Source organism: Trachypithecus francoisi, unplaced genomic scaffold (genome assembly GCF_009764315.1).
Source record: "Trachypithecus francoisi isolate TF-2019V2 unplaced genomic scaffold, Tfra_2.0 Lachesis_group2, whole genome shotgun sequence".
Classification (NCBI taxonomy): Eukaryota; Metazoa; Chordata; class Mammalia; order Primates; family Cercopithecidae; genus Trachypithecus; species Trachypithecus francoisi.
This window is the reverse complement of record NW_022681465.1, coordinates 160,138,471-160,161,353: the sequence shown is the minus strand read 5'-3', so window position 1 is coordinate 160,161,353 and position 22,883 is coordinate 160,138,471. Positions and strand designations below refer to the sequence as shown.

Sequence of the window (22,883 nt, the reverse complement as noted above, 5' to 3'; positions counted from 1 at the left end):
TTTGCTAAGAATGATGGTTTCCAGCTGCATCCATGTCCCTACAAAGGACGCAAACTCATCCTTTTTTATGACTGCATAGTATTCCATGGTGTATATGTGCCACATTTTCTTAATCCATTCTGTCACAGATGGACATTTGGGTTGATTCCAAGTCTTTGCTATTGTGAATAGTGCCGCAATAAACATACGAAACACGAGATTTTAAAAGTCACTTTTGTTACTTTCTGACTTCAAGGAATGATTATCAGAAAACACTGTATGTTCAGTTCCTTATTTTGGGACACTGAGGCTTGTTTTATAACCTAGTATGTGGGGAATTTTTTAAAAATATTCTGTAAGCACTTGAAACAAACATGCAGGATTCTCTATGTGTTCATTGTATCAAGCTTGTGAAATGTGTTATTCAAATTATCAGTAGCCTTACTGTGCTTTGCTTTGCTTTATTTATTTGCTTTATTTTATGATTTGCTCTATTTATTGAATAGGTACATTAAAATATCCCACAATAATTACAGTTTTATCAATTCTTCCTGTAATTCTGTAAGTATTTGTTTTAATATTTATATGCTATCTTACAATGCCCAAGCGAGTTTAGAATCCTTAACATCATTATTTGCCTTAAAGATCGTTTAGTCTGATACTAATATTGGCATATCAGCATACTTTTTTCTAATTGCCTAGTGTATATATAATTCCTTTACACTCAACCTTTCTGTATTCTTGAGTTTCATGTGTCTTTTGTAAATATAATATGGCTAAAATTTTTACTGAATCTGAGAACATCAAATTGCAACTTCCCAGCACCCCTAGTCTTGCTTACCCTACTCTATTTTATTCATAGCACTTCATATATTTTAACATACAAAAAACATACTTAACCAGTGTATTTTATTGGCTTTTTTCCCTTAACTAGAACATTAGTTCCAAGAGGGTGGAAATTCTTGTCTATTTTGCTTGTTGATGCCCCATATATTTACAACAGAGCCTGGCATATAATATACACTCAGTATTTGTTGAACATTAAGTGACTATATCTCCTCTAATTGCTAAGTTCAATGCATTTGTAATTCCCATAATTACTATTATATTCAGATTTCTACAATCCTATTTTTAAAGCATAGTTTAGTAGATCATCTAAGAAACAAAAAGATAAATTTCTAAAGTACAGCTTTTCTTTGCTAGCCAACCAGTTGTTTCCTCATCAGGAAATTCAAGAATTGATGGACTCCTTCATCAAACATGCTTTGGGTAATGTACTAGCCTTGATGAAGAGTGAGTATGTTCTTCCATCCACCACAATTTGGAATCTTTTGTCTTAAATGTAAAATTGAGTGACCTTACTTTTCTTAACAGCTTTACTGATAATTCACACACCATAACATTCATTTAAAGTAAAGAGTAGTTTTAAATTACACAGCCATCACCTCTAATTCCAGAGCATTTTTGTCATATCAAAGAGAAAGCCTGTATCCATCAGCAATCACGCCCTGATCCTACTTTTCCATCCCTTGGCAACCACTAGCCTAATGTATATTACTATGGATTTGGCTATTCTAGATATTACATATAAATGGAATTAAACAATATGTGACCTTTTGTGCCTGGCTTCTTTCACTTAGTATAATTTTTCTAAGTTTCATCCATATTACAGCATGTATCAGTACTTCATTCCTTTTTATTTAGCTAAATAATATTCCATAGTATGGATATATCATACTTTGTTTATTTATTGGTCAGTTGATGAGCATTTGGGTTGTTTCTACTCTCTGGTTAATTCTGAATAATTCTGCTATGAACATTCATGTACAAGTTTTTGTGCGGATATATATTTTCATTTCTCTCAGGGATGTACCCAGGAATGAAATTGTTGGGTCATACGGTAACTGTATGTTTAACAGTATGAGGAGCTGCCAATCTGCTTTCCAAGGTGGCTGCACCATTTTACAACCCTACAATGAATGAGGTTTCCAATCTCTCCACATCCTCGTCAACACTAGTAATTTTCTGTCTTTTTTTTATTTTAGCCATCCTAGTGGATAGGAAATGGTATCTCACTGTGGTTTTGATTTGCATTTCCCTAATGATTAGTGACACTAAGCATCTTTTCATGTGTTTATTGGCCATTTGTACATCTTTTTAGAGGAAATTTCTATTCAAATTCTTTGTCCACTATTAAATTGGGTTGTTGGCTGGCACGGTGGCTCACGCCTGTAATACAGCACTTTGGGAGGCCAAGGCAGGCAGATCACCTGAGGTCAGAAGTTCGAGACCAGCCTGGCCAATATGGTGAAACCCTATCTCTACTAAAAATACAAAAATTAGCCAGGCGTGGTGGCAGGCACCTGTAATACCAGCTACTTGAGAGGCTGAGGCAGGAGAATTGCTTGAACCTGGGAGGCAGAGATTACAGTGAGCTGAGAATGTGTCATTGCACTCCAGCCTTGGAGACAAGAGCAAGACTTCATCTCAAAATAAATAAATAAACAAATACATAAATAGGGTTGTCTTTTTATTGTTGAGTTGTAACAGTTCTCTATATATTCTTGATACAAGATCAGATTTTTGACTTGCAAATATCTGCTGCCCCCCACCCCCACCACCACCTACCTATTCTGGAGTCTGTCTGTACTTTCTCAACAGTATCCTGTAAAACATCAGAATTTTACAATTTTGATGAAGTCTAATATATATCTGAAACCAATATATCAAATTTTTCTTTGATTCTGTATGCCTTTGATGTCATTATATGAGAGACCATTACCTACCCAAGGTCAGGAAGATTTAGTCCAATATTTTCTTAATAGTTCATTAATTTGAGTCCTCTATATTTTTTTATGGTTAATCTAGCCAAGGTTTGTACATTTTGTTGTTTTTTTTTTGTTTGTTTTGTTTTTTTTGTTGTTGAGATGGGATCTCGCTCTGTCGCCCGGCTGGAGGCATGGCCGATCTCAGCTCCTGCATTCGGGTTTGCCATTCTCCGCCTCAGCCTCCCGAGAAGCTGGGACTACAGGCGCCCGCCACCTCGCCGGCTAGTTTTTGTATTTTTAGTGAGACGGGTTTCACTGTGTTCGCCAGGATGGTCTCGATCTCCTGACCTCGTGATCCGCCCGTCTCGGCCTCCCAAAGTGCTGGGATTAAGGCTTGAGCCACCGCGCCTGGCCGTTGTTGTTTTTTTTAAATCAACTTTTGGTTTTACTGATTTTTTTACTGTGTTTCTATTCTCTACTTAATTTATTTCTGTGCTAGTCTTTATTTCCTTCTCTCTGCTTGCTTTGGCTCAAGTTAGCTCTTTTCTGATTTCCTAGGGTAAAAGATTATGTTTTAATTTAATATTTTTCTCCTTTTTATTTCATTTTATTTTTTATTATACTTTAAGTTCTAGGGTACATGTGCATAATGTACAGGTTTGTTACATATGTATACAGGTGCCATGTTGGTGTGCTGCACCCATTAACTCGTCATTTACATTATGTATATCTCCTAATGCTATCCCTCCCCACTACCGCCACCCCACAACAGGCCCTGGTGTGTGATGTTCCCCTTCCTGTGTCCAAGTGTTCTCGTTGTTCAATTCCCACCTATGAGTGAGAACATGCAGTGTTTGGTTTTTTGTCCCTGTGATAGTTTGCTAAGAATGATGGTTTCCAGCTTCATCCATACCCCTGCAAAGGACATGAACTAATCCTTTTTTATGGCTGCATAGTATTCCATGGTGTATATGTGCAACATTTTCTTAATCCAGCCAAACTAAAGTGAAGGAGAAATAAAATCCTTTACAGACAAGCAAATGCTGAGAGATTTTGTCACCACCAGGCCTGCCTTACAAGAGCTCCTGAAGGAAGCACTAAACATGGAAAGGAAAAACTGGTACCAGCCACTGCAAAAACATACTAAATTGTAAAGACCATCAATGCTAGGAAGAAACTGCACCAACTAACAAGCAAAATAACCAGCTAATATCATAAGGACAGGATCAAATTCACACATAACAATATTAATCTTAAATGTAAATGGACTAAATGCTCCAATTAAAAGACACAGACTGCTAAACTGGATAAAGAGTCAAGACCCATCAGTGTGCTGTATTCAGGAGACCCATCTCACATGCAAAGACACACACACAGGCTCAAAATAAAGGAATGGAGGAAGATCTACCAAACAAATGGAAAACAGAAAAAGGCAGGGGTTGCAATCCTAGTCTCTGATAAAACAGACTTTAAACCAACAAAGATCAAGAGACAAAGAAGGCCACTACATAATGGTAAAGGGATCAATTCAACAAGAAGAGCTAACTATCCTAAATATATATGCACCCAATATGGGAGCACCCAGATTCATAAAGCAAGTCCTTAGACACCTGCAAAGAGACTTAGACTCCCACACATTAATAATGGGAGACTTTAACACCCCACTGTCAACATCAGACAGATCAATGAGACAGAAAGTTAAAAAGGATATCCAGGAACTGAACTCAGTTCTGCACCAAGCAGACCTAATAGACATCTACAGAACTCTCCACCCCAAATCAACAGAATATACATTCTTCTCAGCACCACATCACACTTATTCTAAAATTGACCACATAGTTGGAAGTAAAGCACTCCTCAGCAAATGTACAAGACCAGAAATTATAACAAACTGTCTCTCAGACCACAGTGCAATCAAATTAGAACTCAGGATTAAGAAACTCACTCAAAACCACTCAACTACATGGAAACTGAACAACCTGCTTCTGAATGACTACTGGGTACATAACAAAACGAAGGCAGAAATAAAGATATTCTTTGAAACCAATGAGAACAAAGATACAACATACCAGAATCTCTGGGACACATTTAAAGCAGTGTGTAGAGGGAAATTTATAGCACTAAATGCCCACAAGAGAAAGCAGGAAAGATCTAAAATCACCACCCTAACATCACAATGGAAAGAACTAGAGAAGCAAGAGCAAACACATTCAAAAGTTAGCAGAAGGCAAGAAATAACTAAGATCAGAGCAGAATTGAAGGAGATAGAGACACAAAAAAACCCTTCAAAAAATCAATGAATCCAGGAGTTGGTTTTTTGAAAAGATCAACAAAATTGATAGACCACTAGCAAGACTAATAAAGAAGAAAACAGAGATGAATCAAATAGACGTAATAAAAAATGTTAAAGGGGATATCACTACCAATCCCACAGAAACTACCATCAGAGAATACTGTAAACACCTCTACGCAAATCAACTAGAAAATCTAGAAGAAATGGATAAATTCCTGGACACATATACCCTCCCAAGACTAAACCAGGAAGAAGTTGAATCTCTGAATACACCAATAACAGGCTCTGAAATTGAGGCAATAATTAATAGCCTACCAACCAAAAACAGTCCAGGACCGGACGGATTCACAGCCGAATTCTACCAGAGGTACAAGGAGGAGCTGGTACCATTATTTCTGAAACTATTCCAATCAATAGAAAAAGAGGGAATCCTCCCTAACTCATTTTTTGAGGCCAGCCTCATCCTGATACCAAAGCCTGGCAGAGACACAACAACAAAAGAGAATTTTAGACCAATATCCCTGATGAACATCAATGCAAAAATCCTCAATAAAATACTGGCAAACTGAATCCAGCAGCACATCAAAAAGCTTATCCACCATGATCAAGTGGGCTTCATCCTTGGGATGCAAGGCTGGTTCAACATACGCAAATCAATAAACATAATCCAGCATATAAACAGAACCAATGACAAAAACCACATGATTATCTCAATAGATGCAGAGAAGGCCTTTGACAAAATTCAGCAGTCCTTCATGCTAAATACTCTCAATAAATTAGGTATTGATGGGACGTAACTCAAAATAGTAAGAGCTATTTATGACAAACCCACAGCCAATATCATACTGAATGGGCAAGAACTGGAAGCATTCCCTTTGAAAACTGGCACAAGACAGGGATGCCCTCTCTCACCACTCCTATTCAGCATAATGTTGGAAGTTCTAGCCAGGGCAATCAGGCAGGAGAAAGAAATAAAGGGTATTCAATTAGGAAAAGAGGAAGTCAAATTGTCCCTGTTTGCAGATGACATGATTGCATATTTAGTAAACCCCATCGCCTCAGCCCAAAATCTCCTTAAGCTGATAAGCAACTTCAACAAAGTCTCAGGATAGAAAATCAATGTGCAAAAATCACAAGCCTTCTTATACACCAATAACAGACAAACAGAGAGCCAAATCATGAGTGAACTCCCATTCACAAAGAGAATGCTTCAAAGAGAATAAAATATCTAGGAATCCAAAACTTACAAGGGATGTGAAGGACCTCTCCAAGAAGAACTACAAACCACTGCTCAATGAAATAAAAGAGGACACAAATGGAAGAACATTCCATACTCATGGATAGGAAGAATCAATATCATGAAAATGGCCATACTTCCCAAGGTAATTTATAGATTTAATGCCATCTCCATCAAGCTACCAATGACTTTCTTCACAGAATTGGAAAAAACTACTTTAAAGTTCATATGGAATCTCCTTTTTAAATACAGGTGTTTACATCCATAAATTTTCCTCTAAGCGCTGCTTTAGCTATATCCTTTAAGTTTTGGTATATTGTATTTTCATTTACACTCATTTCAAAATACTTTCTCATCTCTCTTGTGATTCCTTATTTGACTTACTGGTTATGTAGGAGTATGTTAATAAATTTCCACATATTAGTGAATCTCCCAAATTTTCTTTTTATTGGTTTCTAATTTTTACTGTTGTAGTAAAAACATACTTTACATAATTCCAATTCTTTTAAGTTTATTGAGACTTATTTTATGGCCTGACATGAGGTCTAGAGCCTGACTAAAGAATGTTCCAGGTTGGTTGCAGTAGCTCATGCCTATAATTCCATATCTGGGAAGCCACGTTGGGAGGACTGCTTGAGGCCAAGAGTTAAAGACCAGTCTGGGCAACATAGTGAGACCCTTTCTCTACAAAAACAAAAAAGTTGGCCGGGCGCGGTGGCTCAAGCCTGTAATCCCAGCACTTTGGGAGGCCGAGATGGGCGGATCACGAGGTCAGGAGATTGAGACTATCCTGGCTAACATGGTGAAACCCCGTCTCTACTAAAAAATACAAAAAACTAGCCGGGCGAGGTGGCGGGCGCCTGTAGTCCCAGTTACTCAGGAGGCTGAGGCAGGAGAATGGCGTGAACCCGGGAGGCGGAGCTTGCAGTGAGCTGAGATCCGGCCACTGCACTCCAGCCCGGGCGACAGAGCGAGACTCCGTCTCAAAATAAATAAATAAATAAATAAATAAATAAATAAATAAATACAAAAAAGTTAGCGAAGCATGGTGGTGCACACCTATAGTCCCAGATATTTGGGAGGCTGGAGCAGGAAGATTGCTTGAGCCCAGGACTTTGAAGCTGTAGTGAGCTGTGATCATGCCACTGCACTCCAACCTAGACCACAGAACAATATCCTGTCTAAAAAAAAAAAAAAAAAAAAAAAAAGGAGAAAAGAATTTTAAATGTGTATTTGAGAAGAGTGTGCATTACACTGTTGGGTACACTTTTTTATAGATGTCTATTAGCCTAGTTGGTTTATAGTGTTGTTGAAGTCTTCTAGTTCCCCAGTGATCATCTACCTACATGTTGTATCCATTTTTCAAAGTGGGGTATTGACATCTCCAACTATTACTGTTGAATTGTCTGTTTCCCTTTAATTCTGCTGGGTTTTGCCTCATTTATTTTGAGGCTCTGCTCTTAGGTGCATATGTTCATAATTGTTATGTCTTTTTGATGGACTGATCCTTTTAATATACAATGTTCTTCTCGGTCTCTAGTAACAATTTTTGTCTCAAAGTCTATTTTGTCTAATACTAGCACAGCCTCTCCAGTTCTTTTTTGGAGTACCGTTGTATTCTCTATCTTCTTCCATCTTTTCACTTTCAACCTGTTTGTTTGTCTGAATATATATTTGTCTCATAGACAGCATATAGTTGGATTATGGTATTTTATTCATTCTGTTAATCTATGTCTTTTGACCGTAGTGTCCATTTCATTTCTTGGAATTACTGATGAGATTTACATGTGCCATTTTGCTGCTTTCTGCACATGCCTTTATGTTCCTCTATTCTTTTATTACTGCCTTCTTTTGTGTTAGTTTTCTAGTATACCATTTTAATCCACTTGTTAGTTATTTTACCACAATTTTTTGGTTCTTTTATTAGTATTTGCCCTGGGGACTGCAATTAACATCTTAACTTAAAGCAATTTAGCTCAGAGTAATATTGACTTAATTTCAATAATATATAAAAACCCTGTTCCAGTACAGCTCCATTCCTTCTCTTCTCCTTTTATTATTATTGGCATTAAAAGTATATCCTTATACATTATAAAACATATAATTACAATTATTGCTTCATGTAGTTGTCTTTTGAATGAGACAGAAGAAAAAGGTTACAAAAAAATAACAATGTATACTGACTTTTACATTTACCTATAGAGTTATCTGTACCAGTACTCTTTATTTCTCTGTGTGGATTCAAGTTACTATTTAGTATCCTGTCATTTCAACCTAAAGAACTCCCTTTCATATTTCTTATAGGGTATGCCTGCTAGTGAAGAATTCTTTGTTTTTGTTTTCATGGGAATGTTTTATATTCACTTTAATTTTTGAAGACTAGGTTTGCTGAATATACAACTCATAGTTGACAGTCCTTTTCTTTCAGCACTTTGAATACATCATCCCTCTGCTTTTTGTGGTATCCACGGTTTCTAATGAAAAGAAAGCTGTTAATTTTATTGAACATGCCTTGCTGCCTTCTCTTTCTATTTTCAATATTCTCTCCCTCTCTCTCTCTGTCTCTGAGAGAAGGTCTGGTTCTATTGCCCAGTCTGAAGTGCAGTGGCACAATCTTGCTCACCGCAACCTCTATTTCCTCTGCTTAAGCCATCCTCCCATCTCAGCCTCCTGAGTAGCTGGGACTAGAGGCATGCACCACCACGCCTGGCTAATTTTCGTATCTTTTGTAGAGACAGGGTTTCTCCATGTTGCCCAGGCTGCTCTCAAACTTGTGAGCTCAAGTAATCTGCCCACCTCAACCTCCTGAAGTGCTGGTATGACAGGCATGAGCCACTGTGCCTGGCCAAGATTCTCTCTTGATCTCTGGCTTTCAACAGTTTGACTATGATGTGTCTCTTTAGGCTTATCCTACTTGGAGTTCATTAGTTTCTTAGTGTGCAGATTAGTGTTTTTCATCAAATTTGTAGTTTCTTGTCATCATATCTTCAAATATTCTTTCTGCCCTCTTCTTTTTCTTCTATTCTTTTGGGATTCTCCTTATGCATATATTGATACACTTGACAGGTTCTCACAAATCTGTATGGCTCTGTTCATTTTTCTGCATTCTTTTTTCTTTCTGTTCCTCAGACTGGATGATCTTAAGTTCACTGATTCTTTATTTTGCAAGTTCAAAAAGGATTAAGAGTCCCTTTAGTGAATTTTACATTTCAGTTATTGTATTTGTCAACCAGAATATCCATCTGGTTTGTAAAATAATTTATATCTTTTAATTGATATTCTCTATTTAGTAAGACATCATTCTCAAACTTTAATTCTTTAGATATATTTGTCTTTAATTCTTTGAAAATATTTATAACAGTTGGCTTAATGTCTTTACTTAGTAAGCTCAGTATCTAGGTATCCAGTCTGATTTTTTTCTTGCATGCCCTTGTCCCCTCTATAGTCTACTCTTTGCAAAATAATCTTCTATGATCTCACTTATAGTAAAACCTCAAAGTCCTTCCCCTGACTTTCAAGGTTCTGCATGCTCTGACATCTGGCTGCTTCATCTACTAAAGCTCCTTAACCTTGTTCATTCACTCCAGCCACAGTAGCCTGACTTTTACTTTTCCTCAAAAACACCAACTACTCCCCATTCCCAGATACGTTGTAATTGTTATTCCCTTTGTGTGAAATGTTATTTTCTTTTACTGTATTCAGGATTCTACTCAAATGACTCTACTAAGAGTTTCCTGGTCTCTCTATTTAAGATAGTAGATTCTATCAATCTCTACACTGTTAGGCTACTTTATTTTTCTTCATAGAGGAAGCTAATCTAGATCATTGTACTTCCTGTCTTTTGTAAAAATCAAAGTAAAATCCTGTTAAGTTTTTAATGGTAACAAGAGAAGAGTATATATTCCAGAGTAATTTCTGAAAACAAAAGAAAAGATCAGAAGAGAGAGGAAAAAAGAAAAGGTATAATAAAGAGAACTGACTACTACACTCGCAGGTTCTATGGTACACCAAAAAGAGTACCAGGACTTGTCATTTCCACAGTTTCATGAACTCCAAAGCGGCACAGGGGCAGAAAACTACCATCCCTCAAGGAAACTCCATGGATATGAACTCCATGGATATGGACTCCATGGATATGGACAAACACCCACATACTCTCCCAATGCCCATGACAAACTCAAAGTTAGAAGTTTTCCTTCTATTTTCTAGCAACCTTTTTAGCTTGTTTGGTGGGAACTTCTGAGGTGACAGAGCCCTAATAGTGACTGACAATACATTTCTCACCAGCTCAGCAGGGAAGAGTCTCTAAGTCAAATTTAATTTGAATTAGGAAAAAATTTACAATATGCTATTTCTTTTGTGTTTGTTCGTTTGTTTTGAGATGGAGTCTCGCTCTGTTGCCCAGACTGGAGTGCAGTGGCATAATCTCAGCTCACTGCAGCCTCCATCTCCCGCGTTCAAGTGATTCTCCTGCTTCAGCTTCCAGAGTAGCTGGGATTACAGGCACCCACCACCATGCCCAGCTAATTTTTGTATTTTTAGTAGAGACAGGGTTTCACGATGCTGGCCAGGCTGGTCTCAAAATCCCGACCTCAGGCGATCCAGCTGCCTCAGCCTCCCAAAGTGCTGGGATTACAGGTGTGAGCCACTGTGCCCAGCCTACAATATGCTATTTCTTGCTTACCAAGGTTTAGATTCAGATTTAGTGCACACAAATTGGATCAAGTTTCTTCTCCTCTTCAAAAATTTCAATGACTTCACACTACTTTTTTGAATAAAATACAAACTCCTCACCATAGACTTCAAGATTCTACAGTGTCACCCTTGTTTAGCATCCTATCCTTCATCTGCCACCACATTCCCTTCGCTCACTATGAACCAGCTTTCTCTTTCAGTTCTTCAAAAATGTCAAGCTCTCTTATCACTCAGAGTCTGTTCTCTTGACTTATAATGCTCTTTCCTTTCCCTTCCCTTCTTCACATTTTGATTCCTTCTAATCTTTAGTATCAGCTTTATGTCACCTCTACAAAGAGGTCATCCCTGAACATTCTATCTGAAACCCTTCTGCTCTGAGATTCTCTATCACTGAACCACCTTGATTTTTCTTAGCAAACTCAGAGCTTTTCGGATTGAATAAATAAAACAAGATCCAAATACATGCTACATACAAAGACACACTTTAGATTCATATAATCTAAAAAGGTTTTTAAGGTTAAAAAAAAAAAAAAGTAAGCCAAGGTGCAGTGGTTCACACCTGTAATCCCAGCACTTCGGGAGGCTAAGGCGGGCGGATCACTTGAGGCCAGGAGTTTGAGACCAGCCCGGCCAACATGGTGAGACCCCATATTTACTAAAAATACAAAAATTATCTGGGCGTGGTGGTGTGTGCCTGTAATCCCAGCTACTCAGGAGGCTGAGGCAGGAGAACCGCTTGAACCCGTGAGGCGGAGGCTGCAGTGAGTTGAGATCAAGCCACTGCACTCCAGCCTGACAACAGAGCGAGATCCTGTCTAAAAAAACAAAAAAAAAGAGGTAAAAGATGTACCATGCAAGCAACAACTACAAGAGAGATGGGGTGGCTACACTAATATCTGACAAAATATACTTGAAGATAAAAAATATTCCTAGAGACAAAAGGAGGCATTTTATAATGTAACGAGTCAATATATCAAAAAGATGTAATAATTATAGATGTATACTCACTTAATGAAAGCCCCCAAAGACAGAAAACAACAATCGACAGTGCTAAAAGAAGAAATAGATAACTCAATAATAGCCGGATATTTGAATACATCACTCTTATTAATTGGTAAAACAACCACACAGAAAATCAGGAAGGATACAGAAAATCTGAACAATGCTATCAACCAATTTCACTGACACCTATAGAATTCTCCACCAAAAAACAGCAGAATACACATTCCTTTCAAGCTCACACAGAACATTCTCCAGGAAAGACCAATATACTAGGTCACACACCAAGTCTTGATAAATTTTAAAAGACTTAAGTCATACAAAATATGCTATCCAACCAATGGAATTAAATGAAACATCAAAAATAGCAAGAAATCTTGAATATCTTCAAATATTTGGAAATTGAACATTTTTCTAAATAACTCATAGGTCAAAGAAGAATTCACAATGAAAACTAAAATATATTTTGAACTAAATAAAAACAAAACTATAATATATTAAAATTTATGGGATGCAGTTTAAAGTGGTACTTAGAAGGAAATGCATAGCTTTAAATGCCTATATTTTAAAAATTCTCCAATCAATAACCCAGGCTTTCACCTCAAGAAACTGAAAAAGGAGGGGCAAGTTAAAATGATCAAAGCAAGCAAAATAAATGAAATAATAAGGATAAGAGCAGAAATCAACAAAATAGACAATGGAAAAACAATAGAGAAAACCGAAGAAACCTAAAGGCTGATTATTTGAAAAGATCAACAAAATTGACAAACCTTTAGACTGACCAAGAAAAAAATAGAGAAGATAAAAATTACCCAATAAAGGGATGAAAGAGAGAACAGACTACTGATCCTATACAAATTATAAGGAAGTGCTGTAAACATCTTTATGCCAACAAAGTAGGCAACTAATATGAAGTGGAAAAGTTCCTAGAAAGTTACAAATTACCAAAATGAACTAAAAAATACATAGAACAATCTAAGTAGATCTATTAAAAAGTAAAGAAATTAAATTAGAAATGTAAAATCTTCCCATAAAGAGAATTCTAGGCCCAGATAACTTCACTGGTGAATTTTATCAAATATTTAACCAAAAAATAATGCTAATCCTTCACAAAGTCTTCAGAAAATAGAGGAGGAGAGACTAGATCCCAACTAAATCTGTAAGATGCTTATTACCCTAATCCCAAAGCTAAAGACATCATACAAAAAGAAAACAACAAAACCCTCATGAACATAATCATAAGAATCCTTAATTATTAGCAAACTAAATCAAGGAATATGTAAAAAGAATGTATATACCATGACCAAGTGGGATTTCTGCAAGAATATGAGGTTGGCTTAACATTCATTTAATATGAGACTATATAGAATAAAGGACACATGATTATTTCCACAGATGCAGGAAAGGCATTTGACAAAATTCAACACCTATTTATGATTTTTTTTTTTTTAATCTAGGCTGGGCATGATGGTTCAGACCTGTAATCTCAGCACTTTGGGAGGCCAAGGTGGGTGGATCACCTGAGCTCAGGAATTTGAGACCAGCCTGGCCAACACAGTAAAACCCCATCTCTACTAAAAATACAAAAATTAGCTGGGTGTGGTGGCGCACACCTGTAATCCCAGCTACTCAGGAGACTAAAGCAGGAGAATCACTTGAGCCCGGGAGGAGGAGGTGGCAGAGAGCAGAGATTGTGCCACTGCACTCCAGCCCGGGTGACAGTGCGACTCTGTCTCCAAAAACAAACAAACAAACAAACAAACAAACAACAAACAACAAAACAAAACAAAAAACCCTCTCAACAGCCTAGGAATAGAAGAGAACATCCTTAATGTGATAAAGACAGATACGAAAACCTCACAGCCTACGTCATACTTAATGGTGAAAGGTGGGTTGCTTTGCTCCTGATCCTAAGAGCAAGAACAAGGTAAATCCTATCAAAATTTTAGCTGGGCTTGTTGCAGAAATTGGCAAGCTGATCCTAAAATTCACATGGAAATAAAAGGGACCCAGAATGGTCAGAACAATTTTGAAAAAGAATGAAGTTGAAGGACTTACATTACCTAAAGGACCAAGGAAGTCTTCTCTCAAGGACATCTGTGCTTAGCCCACTGAAATAAATAGGCTCTTGACCACTCTGCTCACCCTCTCCCAAGAAACACTTCAGAAAGAAAGTGCTGTCTCTTTGAGGTGATGTTACAATTTCATCTAGAACTCTATAGCCCTTATAACTCTCTCCCTTGAGCTGGCCAATTAGGAAAACTAAATCATCTGCTTAGTGCTTTTGTTTACAAATTTTCTCAATTGTTCTATCTGAACAATAGCTGTAACAATAACATGGAATTGATATATTATCCCATTGTTATAGCAAAGTAAATTAATGCACAGTGTCATTAAGTTAACTTGCTCTAGGTCATCCAGTATGTGGTGGAGTCAGTATCTAATTGTGGAACCAGGATAGGAAGAGTTTTTTAAAAATGTATAATCATCTTCTAAGTTAGTATCAGCTAGCATTGATATAGCATTATACAAAGTCTATAAGGTAGACATGGCAAGAATTTTCCCACTGTTTGAAGAAACCAATGTTCTAAATATTTAAGTGATGTGTCCAAATTTAGACATTTGTTATCTCACTGGTGGTGACATCCAAAATTGGAATACAATGTGAGAGAACAGAGAAGGTTTAATTCGTTTTTTCACAAAGACCATGATTTAGAGAAATATTTTTGGGTTTTTTTTTCCAGATTATATTTAAGTGATTATATACCTTGGAACTGAGGAGCTACATCCATTAAACTGACAGTAGTTTCTCACTGTTACTTTGCTGTTACTGAAAAATCTTAGGAAGAAAGGTTGATATTTCTCAAAACAAATCAAAAATCACCATTAAGAGAGAGAGAAAAGGCAAGCAACCACTAAAGCTGGAGAATATTTTTGCAACATATACAACCAATAAAAGGCTCGTATCCAGAATATATAAAGTCTTTCTACAAATTAATAAAACAACTCAATAGAAAAATGGTCTAGAGACTCGAAAAGAACTCACAAAATATTCAAAAGGTTGATAAATATATGAAAGTGTTCTATATCATTCATAATCAAAGAAGTGTGAAATAAAACTATGGGATACAACCACATGCCACCAGGAAGTTTGAACTTTAAAAGTCTGACAAATACAAAGATATTGCTTAGGATGCAGTTTAGAGGGGAACTCTCACACATTGTTATTAAGAAAAAAATGCGGCCAGGCAACATGGCTCACATCTGTAATCTCAATACTTTGGGAGGCCGAGGCGGGCAGATCACTTGAGGTCAGGAGTTCAAGGCCAGCCTGGAACCTTATCTCTACCAAAGGTACAAAAGTTAGCTGGGCATGACAGCACATGCCTGTAATCCCATGTACTCAGGAGGCTGAGGCAGGAGAATCGCTTGAACCCAGGAGGTGAAAGTTGCAGTGAGCCGAGATCACACCATTGCTCTCTGGCCTAGGTGACAGAGCAAGGCTTCATCTCAAAAATAATAAGAAGAAGAAGAATGCAACTGTTTTGAGAAAGTCGCATAATCTAGTAAATTTCAATGGACCAATAATTCCATTCCCATGTATAACCTGCATAAAAATATATATTCAGGAAATAAGTACAGAATATTCATTACAGAATTATTCATTATATCCCCAAACTGGAAGAAACTAAAATGCCCACAAAAGTCAAATGGATAAACAACTCATGGTATGGTCATCCAATGGCATACCATAAAACAATTAAAAGGAATAACTATAGATACACAGAAATAATATGGATATATCTTAAAAACATAGCATTGAGTAAAATGAGCTAGATAAAAAGAATATGTGTTATATGAGTTGGTGCATATACACTTCAAAAAAAGGCAAAATTAAACTATACTGCTGTTATAAGTTAAATTTATGAATTTAATAAAATTGAACAGTATCACAACTTAAATATTTAGTTATATGTACTTAGTACATATTTTAGTTATATATAGTTAGATGGAAAAATCTTCAAGACATATTAATAGAACTATAGAACAGTATGTATAATATGATTCTATTTATGTAGAACAGAACATCTACTTGCGTGACATATACCTAAAGCACTGTCCAACAAATCTTACTGCGATAATTGAAATGTTTTACAATCTACGCTGTTTAACTCTGTAGCCATGTGTGGCTATTGAACACTTAAAAATGTAGTTAATAGCACTGAGAAACTGAAGTTTTTATTTAATTTTAATTAATTTCAATGTAAATAGCCTCATGTGGCTGGTGGTTACAGCATTGGACACTGTAGCTATGGAAAATGATGTGTAACAGATTACCTCCAGAGCAGTTTTTCAACCTGGTCACTACTGACATTTGGGACAGGAGAATTATTATTATTATTATTTTCCTTTGGATTACCAGTGCAAAACACAAAATGTAGGCATATTTATGTGGCTAGCTTTATGTATTTATTTTTAATCTATGTATTAATTTTTTAAAAACAGCCATAATAAACAGTTGGATTCCAAATACATTTTTTTTGTTGAATACTGCTCCAAATACATACCATACAAAGTAAAAATTTGAAAATATCTCCGGAACCATAACAATAAACATAAAGTAATGATATAACATCTTAGAAGGTATTAAGAACAAAGGAAGGAAACAAGACTATGTAAAGGTAACGGGAACCATGGGAGATGGTGTTGTTAATATGTGTGTGTGTATATATATACTTTTAGTGACCAACAGGTAGTTATTTTTTATTTTTTTTTAATTATACTTTAAGTTCTAGGGTACATGTGCACAACATGCAGGTTTGTTACATACGTATACATGTGCCACGTTGGTGTGCTGTACCCATTAACTTGTCATTTACATTAGATATATCTAGGGATAGGAGAATTCTTTGTTGTGCTGGAGCTATCTTGTGCACTGCAGATGTCTAGCAGCATCTCTGGTTTCTACTCTCTAAATTCCAGTAGTATCCCCTAAGTCAAGGCAATCAAAATTGGCTCCAGACCTTGTCAAATATCTCTTAGGGCAGAGGTCCCCAACGCCTGGGCCACAAATCAGTACCGGTCAGTGGCCTGTTAGCAACCAGGCTGCACAGCAGGAGGTGAGCAACAGGCGAGTAAGCATTACTGCCTGAGCTCTGCCTCCTGTCAGATCAGCAGCGACACTAACTTCTCATAGCAGAGTGAACTCCATTGTGAACTATGCATGCACATGCAAGGGATATAGGTTGCATGCTCCTTATGAGAATGTAATGCCTATGATCTAAGGTGGAACAGTTTCATTCTGAAACCATCTTCCACCACCCCCTGTCCATGGAAAAACTGTCTTCCATGAAACTGGTCTCTGGTGCCAAAAAGTTTGGGGACCACTGCCCTAGGGCACAAAATCTCTCCAGCTGAGAACCACTGCTAAAGAGATAGGAGAGTGATGGGAGGGAGGGGGCACTGTAACATTTTATTCTATTTCTGTTTTGCCTAAATTTGCTTAGAGGTAACATGCACATACATTTTCTTTGTGTAATTAATCATTTGAAAAGTAAGCCTGTTTTCTCATGAGTGAAACGGGAACTAATACACCTAAACTCTAAGGGTGCTCTAAATCTAAAGATTAAGAGCAAAATAGAAACAAGTTACCAACTTCCTGGAACAGTGGGGGAAAAATACCAGCCAAAGTGAAAAAGGAAGTTCACATGAATAGTTACCAAGAACAGTGAAGAAAGAAGACAGAATCGTCTCCTAGCTGAGACTAGGAGAATGATCAGTCATTTTTGCCATTCGCAAAGATAAGTAAAACAGAAATAGGAGCCATTTAAAGGAAGTATAATGAACCTGGTTCGGGATACATTAAAATGGAAGAACTTGTGGGCCATCTAAGTAGAGCTGGAGCTGGAAGTTGGAAAGTGATAAAAGCTAGAATTGAAGACTCAAGAGTTAATAATATCAATATATTCATATCAAATATTTGGAATATCAAGTATTTGGAAGTCATGAGCCTCCAGGGGAAAAAAAAAAATGGCTATAAAGAAACTCTGAGCCATAACTGAGGATTGGGAAAGGAGGGTCACGGGAGACTACAGTATTGAGAAGTTGTAGGCAGAGATAGAAGAAAAACCAGAATACAGTTGGATCATGGCAGCCAAGAGAAGGGTTTAACGAAACTGGATAATGTCTCCTTAGATCTCACCTTTATTAAAACATAAATATTAACATATCAATACAAGAAGAAAAGAGATGAAATAGATTTCATTCAAGAGAGAGTGGGGGTCAATCTCAAAACAGCACTCATGGACGATCAAGGCAATAACTCTGGAACTGAGAAGTCACTGGCCCAACAAATAAACAAAGAAGGAAAGTTCTGCTGGAAAGAAACTCCTGGCACTTCATGCACTTCTACGACCGCCTGATCACTCAGGGCTCCTACGAAGGCACCCGGTCTCAGAACCTTATCCGTATTCCTGTCCAGCTGGAGGGGAGCAGATTACACTCTTTTTTTTTTTCCAAAAGAGTCTCACTCTGTTGCCCAGGCTGGAGTGCAGTAGTGCAATCTCGGCTCACTGCAACCTCCAACTCCTAGGTTCAAGCGACTCTCCTGCCTCAGCCTCCCAAGTCACTGGGATCAAGAAGTATGCCACCACGCCCGACTAATTTTTTTATATTTTTAGTAGAGACAAGATTTCACCATGTTGGTAAGGTTGGTCTCAAACTCCTGGCCTCAAGTGATCCACCCACCTCAGCCTCCCAAAGTACTAGGATTACAGGCGTGAGCTACCACGCCCAGAAATGGTCTGAAGCAGGCCCTGGTCTCTGACCAGGCTAAGGCTATTTGGACTGTGAAACATGCAATCCACAGTTAATCAGAAACTCTCTTTGAAACGTTAACAAAAGACCATGAGATGCACAGAGGAAGAAAAGGAAAAAAAAACTTGTATTTTCAGAGGAAGAAACAATCTGCAAACTGGGGAATGCAACCTCCCAAGAAAAGCAAAAGGACGTACTCCAAAAGGGAATAGCAAGCTGGTATTTACGCTTGACAGGGATAGCCTTACATATTATATTTAGCATGTTGAAGGAATCTGTGAATATTCATGAGGGAAGTCAAGCATGTTGCAGTGGGTAAACATATACGTAACATACATTCCATGTTCACTTTGGGATGGGGTTTTAGCATTAAAGTAAGGTGAATTTGGCTCTTTGCATCAAAAAGGTGAACTACTGGGCACACAGACACTTTTGTGCAGTCTCTATAAGCTGGCCAAAACTGGCTGGCTTAAGGTCTATAGCTGTTTATCAGGAAAGAATGTAAGGCCAATCCTCTGTGCTATCAGAATTGTGGCAGGACCATGGTGGGCAGCCAGTGGGATCGGTCAGCTGGTGTCAGGTAGTAGTCTATCAGGGTCAATGGGAAATTTCCAGCTGTAGTTGTTTCTGTGATGTTTTTCAGGACCTGGTTTCTGCTTAATTACAGGAAAGAAAATCTTATGGTAGTTAGTAACACAGGGATACATGACAAAGCCCTCACCTTGCTGTGGCCGTTAGATTCTGGTTTTGGTATGTCTCATTTTAGCCACAGGGAGTCTGCTGGGGTATATTTTAATTCTAGGGCTCCAGATTTTTCATTCTATGTTGCTACTTCTAAAGACAATGTTTCCATAAATCACCCTGATGTGATTAATTAGGGTTAATGTTTGGTGAAGGCCGCAATACAATGCATTCCCACTGTAAGTTTCTAAATCTGATGTTTATATATGAAAACATACTTTTTCATTTTATCATTATCATTTCAGGAAGCTCTAACCAAAGACTCAAAATTCTTGAACTACAGAAAGTCTAGGGAGCTTTGAAACAGGCTAAAATTTGTGTGTACTTTTTAAAGGGAGAAAGACCCTGAAATTTTGTATGTGTCTCAAGAGGGTCTGTCACCCCAAAAGGTTAACAGTCATTGTAATTGTATTTTTCCTACATCAGGCCCTATTTGTGATCATTTGTTGAATAATTTGTGACACCTATTCTAGATGTTGGTCCAGGTGGGTATGTCCACTAGAAAGCTGGATATACGGGTCTAAAATAGAACTCAAGAGAAAGATTTGAGTGCAAAAAGACAATTCAATAAATCATAAACATATACATGTTAAAGTAGTGGAAGTAAAGATCCTTCCTCCTATAGTATACAGTACTACCGTGAAAAGGAAACAGAAACTAGGCTAGGGAACATATATATGAGAAGCGTAGGCTGATGAAAAGGAGCCAGGGAGGCCGGAGATAAAGGAGAACTCGAATCACGAAGTGCTTCGCTGGAGGAAAAAAAAAAAAAAGTCCGCAGCGTCTACTGGGTTTGGCCACTAGGAGGACCCAGAACACTTTACCAGACAATTTCAGGGAATTCGTTGGGGTAGACTCTGCGTCCAAAAATTAAGAATGTAAGGTGAGGACAGTAAATCTAGCATAAGCAGCTTGCCTTAAGCTTTTTGAAATCAAAGAAGCGGGCAAGATGACAGGTGTGAGCCCACTGAGTACAAAAGCAGTTTGGGTCATTACTTTGGTGAGTATCTGCTGGCTGCAAATTTCAAGACAAAGAGACGGACTTTTCAGAGGAGAGTAAGAGCAGGCAGGACCAAGCTGGGCTGTGGGGAGGGGGCTGATCCTCCCTGTTATAAATGCACTTTCAGAAAGACACTGAAAAGTGCCTTAAAAACAAAAAACTTTGAGCTTGCCAAATACCCAAGGCCTTTCCTACCACTTACCTTCTCACAATCCCCAAATACTTTACCAAAAAAAAAAAAAAAAAAAAAAAAAATTTCCCCGAGTTTAGAATAAAGAAACTTCACAAAAGTCAAACCTCTTCAAAGTAGCGTCAGCCTTAGGTATTATGTCCAAGACATCATTTCACGCACCCAGAGCGCTCCCTCAGTGCACATCCTTGACTCACCAGCCTCTGTCTGCTCCGTCCTTGGGGAGAGACCGCCTCACAGAACAGAGCCCCACTGGCCCCAGGAGCCTTGCGAGCTGGTCTTGCGGGGCTGATCTGCTAGGCCAGGTCCGAAGGGAGGGGCCAGCCACAGCCCTAAGCCAGTGCAGCCATAGACACACACCCTGTAGCCCCACTGCTGTCCTCTCTCCCTGCCATTCTCACCACCTAGCCTCTAGGCACACGCCCACAGGTCAAAGGCCTTTCCAGAAAACTCAGGCCCTGCCAGACCCTGCCCCAGGTCCTCAGAGGCCCCGCCCCTTCCCGTGGCCTCGCACGGCCTCGCCCCTTCCCGGGGCCTGCGCGGGGGAAGAGTTGGTGTCCTTTATCTGGGTACTGAGCTCCGAGTGCCATTTCAGTGCCCACTGAGCAAGAGAGGCTGCTTGATGCTTTCCAAATGTCCATTCTGGGCACTGGGGATAGAGAAGTGGAAAAACAAAGTTCCTTCCTTCGAGGAGCTTCTATACCATGGGGGAGACAGACCACGAACTAATACACAAATTAAATCACTTAACGGGTGGCAGTGATGCAGGGAAGGTGAGCCCCAAAGTGGAGCTTGGCCCACGAGAGTTCTTGGCTTTGCCCCGGAAAGAATTCAAGGGCAAGCCAGAGGTAGACGAAAACAACTTTCTTAAAGAGGCAGAACAGGGCTACCCCATAGACAGTGGGTAGCAGCTCAGGGCAGTTTTGCAGTCATAACTACTTTTAATTACATGTAGATTAAGGGGAGGTTTATGCAGACATTTCTAGAGAAGGAGTAGTAACTTTGGGGTCATTTTGGGTCATTACCATGGAAAGGGGCCCTAACGCCAGGGTGTTGTCATAGCAACTGCAAATTGATGTGGCATCCCGGTAGGCTGTCTGATTGAAAGCTACTTTGGCCCTGGCCCTGTTTTAGCCAGTCCTTAATCTGGTCCAGTGTCTGATGCCTGCCTCTAGAGTCAAGTCCCACCTTTTACCTCAGTGATAAGTGTTCTAAAGAAAAAATAAAACAGGGCTGGGCACGGTGGTTCACGCCTGTAATCCCAGCACTTTGGGAGGCAGAGGCAGGCGAATAACTTGAGGTCAGGGGTTGGAAACCAGCCTGGCCAACATGGTGGAACCCTGTCTCTACTAAAAACACAAAAAGTAGCTGGGTGTGGTGGTGCACACCTGTAATCCAAGCTACTCGGGAGGCTAAGGCAGTAGAATCACCTGAACCCAAGGGATGGAGGTTACAGTGAGCAGAGATCACACCACTGCACTCTAGCCTGGGCTACAGAGCAAGACTCTGTCGAAAGACAAAGGGAAGGGAGGGAGGGAGGGAGGGAGGAAGGGAGGAAGGAAAGAAGGAAGGAAGGAAGGAAGGAAGGAAGGAAGGAAGGAAGGAAGGAAGAAGGAAGGAAGGAGAGAAAGAGAGAAAGAGAAAGAAAGAAAAGAAAGAGAGAGAGAGAGAGAGAGAGAGAGGGAGGGAGGGAGGGAACCAAGGAAGGTAGGAAGGGAGGAACCTCTTGGGAAGATCACTTGAGGCCAGGAATTCCAGACCAGCCTGAGCAGCACAGCAGTGAAACAAGAACCCTTTTGGATACGGTAATCTTTGATCAGTCTGGAAAGGAATGAGTGTAGAAACTACTTGGGATAGGTACCTTCCAGGCAGAGGGACCAACAAGCACAAATGTACTGGGGCGGTGTGACTGAAGCAGAGGGAGCTGGGGAGAGGGTCATGGCAGTGGGGAATATGCTTGCTCCTCTGCCCTCAGATGGAGTGAGGCTGCTGTGTTCTCCTAGACCTGGTAAGGACTGGACACACCTACAGGCTGGACAGGGTGACACAGAAGCCATGTGACTTCCCGTGTGTGCACTTCAGTCATCTGCATAACCAGCAATCAAAGGGACAAGACGGTGTTGCTACAACAGTTACATTGTACCAAGAAGTAGGGAGCTTTTTCT

General features: G+C 38.9%; 1 long non-coding RNA gene across 2 annotated transcripts in view; it reads right to left on the bottom strand.

The window, feature by feature from the left end:
- The window catches only part of LOC117065902, an 85,765-nt gene extending 64,720 nt beyond the window's left edge, over nucleotides 1–21,045 (bottom strand). For both annotated transcript variants that reach the window (XR_004430085.1, XR_004430084.1), the window contains exon 1: nucleotides 20,916–21,045. This is a non-coding gene — a long non-coding RNA (uncharacterized LOC117065902). The remainder of the gene's footprint in view (nucleotides 1–20,915) is intronic.
- Nucleotides 21,046–22,883: the final 1,838 nt, after the last annotated feature.